Here is a 9628-nt window from a genome sequence, read left to right as displayed (position 1 = left end):
GGGGAAAAGGAAGAGAGGGTCATGACTGATATCGATGGTTTCACAGGCTGAGACCTTTGAACAAAAGATAGAGGTTATTGCGCAGACGCACTGAAGGGGAAGGCTGAACAAAGTCGCTTGACAAAGGTATCAATACTATAACGTTGGGAAACATTTGTACAAATGTGGGCGCCGTGGCTCAGTGGTTAAAGCACCTGTCTTGTAAACAGGGGATCCTGGGTTCAAATCCCAGCGGTGCCTTCAGCTCAAGTTGTTTGTTTCTTTGCTCCCATTTTCCCACCCGTTGTGCTCCAGAGAGCAGCGAGTGGAATGTTTCCTTCTCCTCAATGGCAGCCTCCAGAATCCCTTGGTTTTTGCTTCCCATTCTCTTTGTGTTGACTGCCGAGTTAAATTATTTCCAGAGATTCCCATCCACGGGTTTGCAATTGCAACGAATCATCTCCGTGAGGTTAAAGTGCCCCCTGCTCCTTTATATTTCCATCAAATAATATCAATCAATTGCGGAATAAAAATTCAGCTATTCGCTGATATTCTGTATTTTCCCCAATCAAGCAGACAGGAGGGAATGAATCTTTCTGTGAGGACGTAGGACAAACTGATTCTAGGGTAGAGCTAAACATTCATGGTGGAGATTAAACACAGACCAACACCGCGGGACCGCTTCTGGTCAACGACTTTAATTCTTAAACCAGAGTTGTTTTAGCGAAGGGATTGAAGAGCTGGATTGTAAATCTTAGGGGATTCCAACATGCCGGTTTATCGGATTTGCACGGTTCACTTCACTTCAATAGGAAAACATTCGACAATTTCTAAACTTTCATCCCCTCGAGACCGAACAGGAAGTGAAATTTCAATTTGTTTTTTTTTCAGTTACAGCAACAAGATTCTTCTCAATATAAGAAAAACGGAGTGTTTCAAACTGTAGGGAGTGAATTAACCGCAGATTCGGTGCCAGCGCTCTCCAGTGTGTTCTTATCAACAACACTCTTAGAATCATAGAATCATAGACTCGTTCCAGCACGGAAGAAGGCCATTCGGCCCGTCGAGTCCGTGCCAGCATTCTGCAAGTGCAATCCAACTATTCCCATCGCCCTGCCCTATCCTCGTAGCTCTGCAACTATTTTCCCTTCATGTACTTATCCAGTGCCCTTTTGAAAGCAACGACTGGATCTGCCTCCACCTCAGGCAGCTCATTCCAGGTCACAACCACACGCTGTGTAAAACATTTTTTCTCATATCGCCCTTGGTTCTTTTACTAATCACATTAAATCTAGGACACCTGCTTCATGACGCCTCCGCCAATTGGAACAGTTTCTGTCTATCTACTCTCTCCATACCCTTTATTATTTTGAATACCTCCATCAAATGTCGTCTCAAAATTCTGGCTGCAGGGAGAGAAGCCCCATCTTCTCCCGTCTATGCACGTAACTGAAGTCCCTCATCCCTGGAATCATTCCAGTAAATCCCTTCTACACCCTCTCTAAGGCCTTCACATCCTTCCGAATATCCGGTGCCCAGAACTGGTAACAATACTCCAGCGTGGCTGAACCAGTGTTTTTTAAGGTTCATCATAACCTCCTTGCTTTTCAAGATTGGTTAACGGAGAGAAAACAGAGAGTGGTGATAAACGGGTCATTCTCAGGTTGGCAGGCTCTAATTAGTGTGGTGCCGCAAGGATCGGTGCTTTGGCCTCTGCCATTTACAATCTATATTCATGAATTAGATGAAGGGACCGAATGTAATGTATCCAAGTTTGCTGACGATACAAATCTCGGCGGCAAAGCAAGCTGTGAGGAGAACACAAAGGGTCTGCAAAGGGATATAGAAAGATTTATTGAGTGGGCAAGACGGTGGCAGATTGAGTATCATGTGGAGAAATGTGAAGTTATTCGCTTTGGAAGTCAGGACAGAAGAACATAATGTTGTTTCAATGGTGAGAATCTATTAAACGTTGAACTTCAGAGGGACTTGGCTGTTCTCATTCAAGAAAAAGTTAGTATGCAGGTACAGCAGGCAATTAGGAAAGCAACTGACATGTTAGCCTTTATTGCAAGGGGTTTGGAGTACAACAGTAAGGAAGTCTTACTGCAGTTGTGAAGGCTTTGGTGTGAAATCACCTGAAGTACTGCGAACAGTTTTGGTCTGCATATCAAAGGATGGATATACTTGACTTGGAGGCAGTGCAACAAAGGTTCAGTAGATTAATTCCTGGGATGAGAGGGTTGTCCGATGAAGAGATGTTGAGTAGAATGGGCCTATACTCTCGAAAGTTTAGAAGAATGAGAGGTGATCTCACTGAAACATATAAGATTATGAGGGGTGTTGACAGGGTAAATGCTGAGAGATTGTTCCCCCTGGTTAGATAGAATAGAACTAGGGGCGTAGTCGCAGGACAAGGGGTCGGTCATTCAAGACTTTGACGAGGAGGAATTTGTTCCCGCAGAGGTTTGTGAAATTTTGAATTCTTTACCCCAGAGTGCTGTGGATGGTGCTTCATTGAATATATTCCAGGCTGAGATAGATAGAATTTTTGGACTCTCGGCGAATCAAGGGATATAGGGATCAGGCGGGAAAGTGGAGGTGAAGTCGAAGATCTGCCATGATCTGATTGAATGACGGAGCAGGCTCGAGGGGCCGGATGACCGACTTCAGCTCCTATTTCTTATGTTCTTTAAACAGGAAGTGTCGAGTTGGCTGTTTACCTTCCATGAAGGACATTAGTGAACAGCTTGGGTTTTTATTACAAGGTCCCGCCCTTCAGTATCATTACTCTGGAGCCGTTATCTAAAATACAACGCCAGTGGGATTGAAACCCACAACCTTTAAAACCGCTTCATTTACTCACAAGGAAGTCTCAATGCGCTATCGATTGCGTCACAGAGACAAAAGCAGCAAGGCTAATTTTGCTGAGTGGTGAACTGATACGGGAAGCTGTTCGGTAGATTTGTACTTGCCCATAGACTGTCTGTCGGGTTTTGAAAGGCACGTTTTTATCAGCCAAACATCTAAACAGAGCTACAGAGCTACGACAGCAGACTGAGAGATGGGAGTTGATAGATATGGTGAGAAGCTTGATACGTGGGTTTGAGGGGCATGGGGAGAAGGACGCTGTTGGGGTTGATTGCTATGGTGAGAACTGGGAAGCTGGGGTTACATGGGGAGTAAAGCTCTCTCAACACTGACCCGTCAAACTCACCCAGGGCAGGTTCAGCACGAGTTAAATACAGAGTAAAGCTGCCTCTATATTGTAACATCAAACACTTACAGGGCAGGTACAGCACGAGTTGGATTATAGAGTAAATCTCCCTCTACACTCTCCCATTAAACAGTCACAGGGCAGGTGCAGAACGGGTTAGATCCAGAGCCAAGCTGCCTCTAAACTGTCCCATGAAACACCCGAAGTGCAGGAGCCCGGAGCGCGGGGAAATCACAGTATCATTGTCGGTGCAGCACAGGAGGAGGCCATTCCGCCTCTCGAGTCCGTTCAGCCATTCAATTCGATCCTGGCTGATCTGCACATAGGAACAAATGAAGCTATTCATCTCCTCGACCCTGTTCCATCATTGAGCTATTTCATCGCTAATCTGTACCTCAGCTTCATTGACCCGCTTTTCCTCCACACCCTCTGATAACCTGAACCAACAAAAATCTCTCGATCTCAGCACTGCTATTTTCATTTGATGCAGTAACCACAGCCTTTTCGGAGAGAGAGTTCCAGATTTCATGAAAAAGCAGTGCCCGTGGTTAAAGCGGATCTCGATCGACAACCCACTCCTGAGAGGAGCCGAGCGGAGCGGAGGGAGCGTCCGATAATAGGCGGGATTTCAGAGCGCTGAGAACAGCTGAGAGGAGCCGAGCGGAGCGGAGGGAGCATCCGATAAAAGGCGGGATTTCAGAGCGCTGAGAACAGCTGAGAGGAGCCGAGCCGAGCGGAGGGAGCGTCCGATAAAAGACGGGATTTCAGAGCGCTGAGAACAGCTGAGAGGAGCCGAGCCGAGCGGAGGGAGCGTCCGATAAAAGGCGGGATTTCAGAGCGCTGAGAACAGCTGAGAGGAGCCGAGCCGAGCGGAGGGAGCGTCCGATAAAAGGCGGGATTTCAGAGCGCTGAGAACAGCTGAGAGGAGCCGAGCCGAGCGGAGCTGCGACCGAGTTCGAAGTGACGTCAGGAATCAGATCGGGACGCGTCACAGGGGAGGCACCTGATTGGTGAGTAGGTTCAGGTGAGTATTTCTACTTATCGACAGAAACTGAAGTAAAAGGAAAGGGAAGGTCTGCAGTTCTTATAGGAAGTAGCGTTTATTTTTTAGTGAATCAAGGTCCCTAGTGTAGTTAACATTCTCTAAATTGAGAACAATTTAAAGGAGTAAACTCCTTAAAGGGAGTGGTAAGTAGTTTTTCTTTCCTTTTTTTTTCTTGACATTGTAGTTGTTCTTAAGCTAATTTAAGGGTTAAGTCATGGCAGGAGATCCCAGCGCCGTGTCATGTTCCTCTTGTGGGATGTGGGAATTCAGGGCTCCTTCCTGTATCCCTGATTCCTTCACCTGCGGGAAGTGTGTCCAGCTGCAGCTATTGTTTGACCGCTTGACGGCTCTGGAGCTGCGGATGGACTCACTTTGGAGCATCCGCGATGCTGAGAAAGTCGTGGATAGCACGTTCAGTGAGTTGGTCACACCGCAGATAAAAATTACTGAGGGAGATAGTGAATGGGTGACCAACAGACAGAGGAAGAGTAGGAAGGCAGTGCAGGGGTCCCCTGCGGTCATCGCCCTCCAAAACAGGTATACCGTTTTGGATGCTGTTGGCGGAGATGGCTCACCAGGGGAAGGTGGCAGTGGCCAGGTTCATGGCACCGTGGCTGGCTCTGCTGCACAGGAGGGCAGGAAAAAGAGTGGCAGAGCTATAGTGATAGGGGACTCGATTGTAAGGGGAATAGACAGGCGTTTCTGCGGACGCAACCGAGACTCCAGGATGGTATGTTGCCTCCCTGGTGCAAGGGTCAAGGATGTCTCGGAGCGGCTGCAGGACATTCTGGAGGGGGAGGGTGAACAGCCAGTTGTCGTGGTGCATATAGGCACCAACGATATAGGTAAAAAACAAGCTGAATTTAGGGAGTTAGGAGTTAAACTAAAGAGTAGGACCTCAAAGGTAGTAATCTCAGGATTGCTACCAGTGCCACGGGTTAGTCAGAGTAGGAATGACAGGATAGCTAAGATGAATACGTGGCTTGAGAGATGGTGCAAGCTGGAGGGATTCAAATTCCTGGGCCATTGGAACCGGTTCTGGGGGAGGTGGGACCAGTACAAATTGGACGGTCTGCATCTGGGCAGGACTGGAACCAATGTCCTAGGGGGAGTGTTTGCCAGTGCTGTTGGGGAGGGTTTAAACTAATGTGGCAGGGGGATGGGAACCGATGCAGGAAGTCAGTGGGAAATAAAGTGGTAACAGAAACAAAAGGCAGTAAGGGAGAGTGTACAGAACATGACCGGACAGATGGTCTGAGAAAGCAGGGCAAAGACCAAGGGAAGTCTAGATTAAACTGCATTTATTTCAATGCAAGAAGTCTGATGGGCAAGGCAGATGAACTCAGGGCATGGATGGGTACATGGGACTGGGATGTTATAGCTATTACTGAAACATGGCTAAGGGAGGGGCAGGACTGGCAGCTCAATGTTCCAGGGTACAGATGCTATAGGAAAGATAGAGCAGGAGGTAAGAGAGGAGGGGGAGTTGCGTTCTTGATTAGGGAGAACATCACGGCAGTAGTGAGAGGGGATATATCCGAGGGTTCGCCCACTGAGTCCATATGGGTAGAACTGAAAAATAAGAAGGGAGAGCTCACTTTGATAGGATTGTACTACAGACCCCCAAATAGTCAACGGGAAATTGAGGAGCAAATATGTAAGGAGATTACAGACAGCTGCAAGAAAAATAGGTTGGTAATAGTAGGGGACTTTAAGTTTCCCAACATTGACTGGGACAGCCATAGCATTAGGGGCTTGGATGGAGAGAAATTTGTTGAGTGTATTCAGGAGGAATTTCTCATTCAGTATGTGGATGGCCCGACTAGAGAGGGGGCAAAACTTGACCTCCTCTTGGGAAATAAGGAAGGGCAGGTGACAGAAGTGTTAGTGAGGGATCACTTTGGGACCAGTGATCATAATTCCATTAGTTTTAAGATAGCTATGGAGAAGGATAGGTCTGGCCCAAAAGTTAAAATTCTAAATTGGGGAAAGGCCAATTTTGATGGTATTAGACAGGAACTTTCAGAAGTTGATTGGGAGAGTCTGTTGGCAGGCAAAGGGACGTCTGGTAAGTGGGAGGCTTTCAAAAGTGTGTTAACCAGGGTTCAGGGTAAGCACATTCCTTATAAAGTGAAGGGCAAGGCTGGTAGAAGTAGGGAACCTTGGATGACTCGGGAGATTGAGGCACTAGTCAAAAATAAGAAGGAGGCATATGACATGCATAGGCAGCTGGGATCAAGTGGATCCCTTGAAGAGTATAGAGATTGCCGGAGTAGAGTTAAGAGAGAAATCAGGAGGGCAAAAAGGGGATATGAGATTGCTTTGGCAGATCAGGCAAAGGTGAATCCAAAGAGCTTCTACAAATACATAAAGGGCAAAAGGGTAACTAGGGAGAGAGTAGGGCCTCTTAAGGATCAACAAGGTCATCTATGTGCGGAACCACAAGAGATGGGTGAGATCCTGAATGAATATTTCACATCGGTATTTACGGTTGAGAAAGGCATGGATGTTAGGGAACTTGGGGAAATAAATAGTGATGTCTTGAGGAGTGTACATATTACAGAGAGGGAGGTGCTGGAAGTCTTAACGCGCATCAAGGTAGATAAATCTCCGGGACCTGATGAAATGTATCCCAGGACGTTATGGGAGGTTAGGGAGGAAATTGCGGGTCCCCTAGCAGAGATATTTGAATCATCCACCGCTACAGGTGAGGTGCCTGAATATTGGAGGGTAGCAAATGTTGTGCCTTTGTTTAAGAAGGGCGGCAGGGAAAAGCCTGGGAACTACAGACCAGTGAGCCTGACATCTGTAGTGGGTAAGTTGTTAGAGGGTATTCTGAGGGACAGGATCTACAGGCATTTGGAGAGGCAGGGACTAATTAGGAACAGTCAGCATGGTTTTGTGAGAGGAAAATCATGTCTCACGAATTTGATTGAGTTTTTTGAAGGGGTAACCAAGAAGATAGATGAGGGCTGTGCAGGAGACGTGGTCTACATGGACTTCAGCAAAGCATTTGACAAGGTACCGCATGGTAGGTTGTTACATAAGGTTAAATCTCATGGGATCCAAGGTGAGGTAGCCAATTGGATACAAAATTGGCTTGACGACAGAAGACAGAGGGTGGTTGTCGAGGGTTGTTTTTCAAACTGGATGCCTGTGTCCAGCGGTGTGCCTCAGGGATCGGTGCTGGGTCCGCTGTTATTTGTTATTTATATTAATGATTTGGATGAGAATTTAGGAGGCATGGTTAGTAAGTTTGCAGATGACACCAAGATTGGTGGCATTGTGGACAGTGAAGAAGGTTATCTAGGATTGCAACGGGATCTTGATAAATTGGGCCAGTGGGCCGATGAATGGCAGATGGAGTTTAATTTAGATAAATGTGAGGTGATGCATTTTGGTAGATCGAATCGGGCCAGGACCTACTCCGTTAATGGTAGGGCGTTGGGGAGAGTTATCGAACAAAGAGATCTAGGAGTACAGATTCATAGCTCCTTGAAAGTGGAGTCACAGGTGGATAGGGTGGTGAAGAAGGCATCCGGCATGCTTGGTTTCATTGGTCAGAACATTGAATGCAGGAGTTGGGATGTCTTGTTGAAGTTGTACAGGGCATTGGTGAGGCCACACTTGGAGTACTGTGTACAGTTCTGGTCACCCTATTATAGAAAGGATATTATTAAACTAGAAAGAGTGCAGAAAAGATTTACTAGGATGCTACCGGGACTTGATGGTTTGACTTACAGGGAGAGTTTAGACAGACTGGGACTTTATTCGCTAGAGAGTAGGAGGTTAAGGCGTGATCTTATAGAAGTCTATAAAATAATGAGGGGCATAGATAAGGTCGATAGTCAAAATCTTTTCCCAAAGGTAGGGGAGTCTATAACGAGGGGGCACAGATTTAAGGTGAGAGGGGAGAGATACAAAAGGATCCAGAGGGGCAATTTTTTCACTCAAAGGGTGGTGAGTGTCTGGAACGAGCTGCCAGAGGCAGTAGTAGAGGCGGGTACAATTTTGTCTTTTAAAAAGCATTTGGACAGTTACATGGGGAAGATGGGTATCGAGGGATATGGGACAAGTGCAGGCAATTGGGACGAGCTTAGTGGTATAAACTGGGCGACATGGACATGTTGGGCCGAAGGGCCTGTTTCCATGTTGTAACTTCTATGATTCTATGAATGTACCCGGTTTCCTGGACGGACAGAGAAATTGAGGGGCAGCAGATCCTTACATATCCTGCGCTCAGCTCCAACACTAAACAGCAACTCCCCAATGTTCGAGAAAGAGTTTGCTTTCGACATTCCAAGCTCCTTGTATCTGAAATGTTCTTTTGAGAATACAGCATGCGCAGACAAAGGGACAGGCAGAAATGCAGATTTGGTAAATAACACGCAAAATACATCCTCACAAATTAAGCACACTGTGCAAGGAAATGGGGAAAATGATAAACAATAAAGAGAATAATAAAAATAACCATAATAATCTTCAACATTATCATATTTGAATTAATACAGGAGAATTGATTGTGGGGAATATCCGTGGAACGAGTTATTTCATAGGACGGTTGCTTTTATTAAATGTAAAGAATTTGCAACAGTAAACAGTGACGACGATAGTGACAGACTCCAGGAGGACATAGACAGACTGGTGAAATGGGCAGACACGTAGCAGATGAAATGTAACGCAGAGAATTGTGAAGGGATGCATTTTGTTTGGAAGAACGAGGAGAGGCAATGTGAAATAAATGGTCCAATTTTAAAGGAGTGCAGGAACAGAGAGGCCTGAAGTTGTACGTATACAGATATTTGAAGGTGACAGGACAAGTTGAGAAGGCTGTTAAAATGCCAGAGAAACATGGAAAATAGGAGCAGGAGTAGGCAATTCTGCACTTCGAGCCTGCTCCGCCTTTCATTATGATCATGGCTGAGCCTCTATTTCAGTAGTATATTACCGCTCTCTCCCCATACCCCTTGGTGCCTTTTGTGCCTAGAAATCTATCAAGCTCTTTCTTAAATATATTCAGTGACTTGGCCTCCACAGCCTTCTGTGGTAGAGAATTCCACAGGTTTACCATTAACTGAGTGAACAGATTTCTCATCACCTCAGTCCTAAATGTCGTACCCGGTATCCTGAGATTGTGACCCCTCGTTCTGGACATCCCCAACCGGGGGAAATATCCTACCGCATCCAGTACGTCGAGCTCTGTCAGAATTTTATATGATTCAATGAGATCCCCTCTCATTCTGAACTCGAGTGAATATTTGCCGAGTCGACCCAAACTCTCCTCATACCACAATCATGCCTTCCCAGGAATCAGTCTGGTGAATCTTCGCTGCACTCCCTCCATGGCAAGTATATCGTGACTCAGGTAAGGAGACCTGAACTGCCCA

At 46.3% G+C, this 9628-nt stretch overlaps 1 non-coding gene across 1 annotated transcript; it reads left to right on the top strand.

Moving 5' to 3' along the window:
* The first annotated feature begins 167 nt into the window (after window positions 1-167).
* On the top strand, window positions 168-240 carry trnat-ugu (transfer RNA threonine (anticodon UGU)). The gene has a single exon. It is a non-coding gene; the product is annotated as a tRNA-Thr (tRNA).
* Window positions 241-9628: the final 9388 nt, after the last annotated feature.

The sequence above is a fragment of the Heptranchias perlo genome, unplaced genomic scaffold (assembly GCF_035084215.1).
Source record: "Heptranchias perlo isolate sHepPer1 unplaced genomic scaffold, sHepPer1.hap1 HAP1_SCAFFOLD_44, whole genome shotgun sequence".
Classification (NCBI taxonomy): Eukaryota; Metazoa; Chordata; class Chondrichthyes; order Hexanchiformes; family Hexanchidae; genus Heptranchias; species Heptranchias perlo.
This window is presented reverse-complemented; position numbering and strand designations above follow the sequence as displayed.